General features: G+C 46.6%; 1 pseudogene; it reads left to right on the top strand.

The window, feature by feature from the left end:
- Positions 1-1,375: 1,375 nt before the first annotated feature.
- LOC100338937 (calcium load-activated calcium channel pseudogene) lies at positions 1,376-4,391 on the top strand (annotated as a pseudogene).
- Positions 4,392-5,100: the final 709 nt, after the last annotated feature.

The following is a 5,100-nucleotide window of genomic DNA, read 5'->3' on the forward strand; positions in this document are numbered from 1 at the left end:
TCTTTAGCCAGAACTGAAGTTGAAAACGTGTCAAGCGAGTGGGCATCTGTCTTGTTTGTAGAGACCCCACGCAGGACAGCCATACAACCCATTCTACTGGCAGAACCCGCAAGCCTGGGTGGTGTTTGCCTGCTTCCTCGGGTGGTCTGCAGTGGCGACCAGGCGGGTGAATCCATGGCCACACCACGTGGCCCTCAGCCAGCCGTTCTCCTGGGAAGCCTGTCCTCTGTCCTCTGCCCTCTGCCCTCAGCCCTCTGCCCATGCTTTGTAAGTGGACTTGGAGCCCAGGGTGCCCCCTTGTTCTCTGGCCAGTTCTTTGAAGGTGTTTGCTTTTCCTTTCCTTCCAGTTCTCTCTTGCAGTGTTCATTTGTGTTTTTGTTTTGCGCACCAGCGCAAAGTTGCTTGAGGCCAAGGACTGTGTCTGACGCCCCTTTGTGCCCCCTGCCCTCGCAGCGTACCAGTGGAGGGTCCCAGGAATGCCTGCTGAGCAAGGGGGCCAGCGCCCGAATGACTCCCGTGGGCTCTCAGGCCGTCGGCCCCCAGAGGTTTCCCTACTTCTTAGTGCTGAGTCCAGGCCCCCCCTCAAAGGGCTGGGGTGTCAGGACTCCATGCCAAGTGTGGAAGGACGGTGACAGTTCCCCAGGATGCTGTCTCATCGGCGTGGGTCCAGGTGTAGTGGACCCTCGAGCAGTGGCTGAGCCGAGACGTCCCACAGAGGGTGTTGTCCCTGCTGCAGACTCAGATCAGAATTCAGGCACTGCTGCTGTTGACCGCGGGCCTCTGAAAGCCAGATCCAGGGCCTGGGGGTACCAAGGGGCAGGCTGGGGACACCCACCAGACTGGCTGGGAGTGAAAGAGTGTCCCGGAAAAGCTGCTTCCTTGGAGCAGGTCCTGTGTGGGCAGGAGAAATCTCTGCACAGGGGTGAGGTAGCAGAGCAAGTGGGTTACCTAAAAATAGCAGAGCTGCTTTCCCACAGTTAGAGACGGGTCCTCTGCGCGGCTTCTCGGCCGCTCTGAGCGAGTTGGCTTACTTATGGAGAGTTCGAGAACAGGGTCCAGTCATTCACCCAGCAAGGGCAATCTGCACCCTCGTCTGTAACCAGTAACCAGGCAGGGGAGCCGAGTGAGAAGCCCTGAAGGCCTCAGAGGTCCAGGCTGGCTATAGGGGAGGGGCACTGCATAGGAGCCCATCAGCTTGCACCTGCTATCACGACCAAGTTGATGGAGAGCTGAACCTGATCCCAAGCACGGGGACTTCCGTGGAGGGTGTGTGTGTGTGTGTGTGTGTGTGTGTTGTCTCTCTGAGGGGACAGAGGAGGTACTGTGTGTACATCACCCTGCTCAGCCCCAGGTGCACACAGCAGGTGCTTAGCCGATGTTCATTAAGGAACCAGGTAGGAGGAAGTTGAGGTCAGGGCATTAGAAGGCAGAGAGCCAGGGCGGTTTTGAAGAGGAGGCTAGATTGTGGAGTCGGGAAGCCTTGGTTCAAATCCCAGCTTGGCCACTTGCTAACGCCATAACTGTGGGCAAGTTACTCCTCTCTCAGACTGAGGCCCTGCCCGTGAGTTTAAGAATGGGCATAATAGTGCTTATCTCATAGGGTTTCTGGGAGTACTAAGTAAATTCATGTATGCAGAGCCCCACAAACCCGGGTTAAATAAGTTACAGCTATTTTTTTAAAGATTAATTTTATTTATTTGAAAGTCAGAGTTACACAGAGAGAGGAGAGGCAAAGAGAGAGAGAGGTCTTCCATCCACTTAATTGGGGTTCATTCCCCAATTGGCTGCAATGGCCAGAGCTGTGCTGATCTGAAGCCAGGAGCCAGGAGCTTCCTCTGGGTCTTCAATGTGGGTGCAGGGGCCCAAGGACTAGGGCCATCTTCTACTGCTTTCCAATGCCACAGCAGAGAGCTGGATCTTAAGTGGAACAGCTGGGTCTTGAACTGGTGCCCATATGGGATGCTGGCACTGTAGGCAACAGCTATTACCCATTACACCACAGTGCCAGCCCCAAGTATAGCTATTTTTATCATTTATTATTGGTATCTTAGACAGTGAGGACCCTCAGATTATTAACACATCCTTAAGTTTATAAAATAACACAAATTGGAAGCATTTGCAAATCATCTCTAATGAGGTATTAATATAAAGAACTTCTAAAATTCAACAACAAAAAAACAAGCAAAGGACTTGAATAGACACTTCTTCTAAGAAAATATTCAAATGACCAATACACACTTGGAAAAAAATGTTCAACATCACTAGTCATTAGAGAATTGAAGCTGAAACTACCATGATATAACACATCACCAGGATTAGGTTGGGGATGATCACAAAGAGGAAGGGAGAAGGAAGGAAGGAATGAAAGAAAGAAAATAAATGTTGGTGAGGATGTGGAGGAATTTGAACCCTTGTGCACTGTGTGTGGGACTATAAAATGATATAACCGCTGTGGAAAACAGTATGGTAGCTCCTTAAAAATTAATAGTAGAATTACTATATGACCCTGCAATTTCATTTCTGAGTACCCACCCAAAAGAACTGACAATGGGTTCTCCAAGAGATTTATACACCATGTTCGTAGCAGCATTCTTTGCAATAGCTGAAAACAGGGAATCAGCTCACTTATCCATCGATGGATACATGGCTAAGCAAAGTGTGATCTAAACATACAGTGGAGAATTACTGTGCCTTAAAGAGCAAGGAGACCCCCTGGTGGGAGGGGTGCAGGGACAGACCTGCGAGGTGAGCACCCTGTTTGCGGATGCTACTCATCATTTTTGTCTCCGTGTGCACGGCTCTTCTCGCCAGGGACATAACCTGGGTCCTGGTTTATAGGACAGACAAGTACAAGAGGCTGAAGGCAGAAGCGGAAAAGCAGAGTGAAGCATTGGAAAGAAGAAGGAGACCCTAACAGAGTCAGCCGGCCAACAGCAAAAGAAGGAAAAAGAGAGGCAGGAAGAGAACTGAAGAACAGCAACGGAGATCTCTCAGTGGATCAGTGAAATCCGTGTTTGCAATTGGCTTTTGTCTTACTGCCCTAAGGGGAATGTTCAACTCCATATTTGATGGTGGAGTTGTAGCAAAACTCCTTACATGCAAGGACTGCTGGGGATGACACTACGGGCTGCCCCTTCATCTCCCCGTGTAGTCTGTGTCCTGTGTCTGTTCGACGGAAGATCCAGAAGATTCTCGGCCTTGCCCCTTCCGAGCTGCCACCAAGCAGGCAGGTGGATTCCTTGGCCCTCCACCTCCTTCTGGGACGTTCTCTTGAAGCCAAGCAGAACCCTTTAATTCCTGTTGTTTTTAGGTATGCAAGGCAGACTGGCATCTATTGTGTAGCAAGAACCACAGGCTGCCTTCGCACCTGGGCCACTTTCTAGTTTTGAGTTATTTCGCAGCTTTTTGGATACCATTAGACTGAGACTGGCACCCAACACAAATGATAGTGTTTTTGGTCACAGATAAATTGTCTTAAATAAGTAGACTGATTAGTTTAGTTCAGGTGACGCTTTTTAATGAAAAACAAATAGCATCTGTCTTGCTTTGCTGACATAAATGTTTTCTGTGGGACCGACTCTCAAGGCTGTGTGCGTGTCATGCACGTGGAAGTTGGCTCTCCATGAATGAACATTTAGAAATCTAGAAGAAAAACGCAGTTTGTGTAACTACACTTAATTGGAACTATTTGTTGTGTATTTTTTTAAGCCAAATACATCAGTTGAGATCAGTAAAGGCAAAATTTCAGCTACTTCAAAAAAAAAAAAAAAAGGCAAGGAGATTCCGACACATGCTACAACATGGGTGAATTTCAAGGACATTATGCTAAGTAAAACAGATGTCGCAAACAGACGAATTCCACTTACATGAGGTACTTGGAATTGCCCGACCATAGAGACAGAGAGTAGAAAGTGCTTGGTTGCCGGGGACTTGGGGAGAAGAGATGGGCAGTTATTTTGTAATGGGGATACAGTTTCCATTCCATAAGATAGGAAGTGTATGGAGGTGGATGCTGGTGATGGTTGCATGCTTTCATAAATGCATTCAAGACTGCTGGAGTGTGTATACTTTAAAGAGTTAAGAGGGTAAGCTTTTAGAGTGTTTATTCACTGGGCCCAGCGCCGTGGCTCACTTGGCTAATCCTCTGCCTGCAGCACCAGCATCCCATATAGGCACCGGATTCTAGTCCCAGTTGCTCCTCTTCCAGGCCAGCTCTCTGCTGTGGCCCGGGAAGGCAGTGGAGGATGGCCCAAGTGCTTGGGTCCCTGCACCTGCATGGGAGACCAGGAGGAAGCACCTGGCTCCTGGCTTCGGGTGCAGCGCCAGCCATAGTGGCCATTTGCGGGGTGAACCAAAAGAAGGAAGACCTTCTTCTCTGTCTCTCTCTCTCTCTCTCTGTAACTCTACCTGTCAAATAAATAAAAAAAGAGTGTTTATTCACAACAAAAAATCAGAAAAAAATTAATTTAAAAAAGAACCCAAATAAAATTGATCCATAGATTTAATGTAATCCCAATCAAAATACTAGTAGGCTTTTAAAAAACAGAAATTGACACATATATTCTAAAATTTATATTGAAATACAGAGGCCTCCTATTAACTAAAACAATTTTGAAAAAGAATGAAGTTGGTTGTATGTCTATGGTCCAGTCCTTTTTCTCTTTGAGTGGTATTCCACCCTTTTGTTATACTCACTGGTTGGTGCACATTGTTTTTGTTTTTTTTTTTTACAATTTTTAGCTATTACAAGTAAAGTTATTATAAATATTTATGTACCAATATACTATAATACAGATTTGTGTGAGTTCTTTATGTATTCTGGATATAAGTCTCTTTGTCAGATGGGAATATTGCAAATATAGTCTTCCACCATATGTTTATCTTTCTACTCTCTTCATGGTGTCTTTTGAGGAATAGACACTCCTAATTTTAATGTCTATTTATCAATATTTTCCTTTATTCTAATGCTTTCTGGGACCCATGTAAGACATCTTGGCTACCTCCCAGTTATTGGGATATTCCCTTTTATTTTCTTGAAAGAACTCTGACTTTGCCTTTTACATTCAACATTTCCAAGCCTGAAAATGACTTCTGTGAGTG

This window comes from Oryctolagus cuniculus, chromosome 20 (genome assembly GCF_051225735.1).
Source record: "Oryctolagus cuniculus isolate XC-2025 breed Fujian yellow rabbit chromosome 20, ASM5122573v1, whole genome shotgun sequence".
Classification (NCBI taxonomy): domain Eukaryota; kingdom Metazoa; phylum Chordata; class Mammalia; order Lagomorpha; family Leporidae; genus Oryctolagus; species Oryctolagus cuniculus.